Raw genomic sequence first — 644 nt, forward strand, 5'->3', positions numbered from 1 at the left:
GAAAGCCTGGACTCTTGGGAAAAGCTAGTCAATGCCTTCTTGGCAAAGTTCTTTCCACCTCAAAAATTGAGTAAGCTTAGAGTGGAAGTCCAAACCTTCAGACAGAAGGACGGAGAATCCCTCTATGAAGCTTGGGAAAGATACAAACAATTAATCAGAAAGTGTCCTTCTGATATGCTTTCTGAATGGAGCACCATAGATATTTTCTATGATGGTCTCTCTGAACTATCCAAGATGTCTTTGGATAGCTCTGCAGGAGGATCTCTTCATCTGAAAAAGACGCCTACTGAAGCTCAAGAACTGATTGAAATGGTTGCAAATAACCAATTCATGTACACTTCTGAAAGAAATCCTGTGAACAATGGGACTAGTTAGAAGAAAGGAATTCTCGATATTGACACTCTGAATGCCATATTGGCTCAGAATAAAATATTGACTCAACAAGTCAATATGATTTCTCAAAGTCTGTCTAGAATGCAAAATGCACCAAGCAGTACTAAGGAGGCTTCATCTGAGGAAGAAGCTTATGATCCTGAGAACCCTTCAATGGAAGAGGTGAATTACATGGGAGAACCCTATGGAAACACCTACAATCCTTCATGGAGGAATCATCCAAATCTCTCATGGAAGGATCAACAGAGACC

General features: G+C 40.4%; 1 non-coding gene across 1 annotated transcript; it reads right to left on the reverse strand.

Annotated features, from left to right (window-relative positions):
* Window positions 1-72: 72 nt before the first annotated feature.
* Window positions 73-180, reverse strand: LOC127743457 (small nucleolar RNA R71). Its single transcript, XR_008004849.1, has one exon. It is a non-coding gene; the product is annotated as a small nucleolar RNA R71 (small nucleolar RNA).
* Between the last annotated feature and the right edge of the window lie 464 nt (window positions 181-644).

Source organism: Arachis duranensis, chromosome 10 (genome assembly GCF_000817695.3).
Source record: "Arachis duranensis cultivar V14167 chromosome 10, aradu.V14167.gnm2.J7QH, whole genome shotgun sequence".
NCBI classification, from domain to species: Eukaryota; Viridiplantae; Streptophyta; class Magnoliopsida; order Fabales; family Fabaceae; genus Arachis; species Arachis duranensis.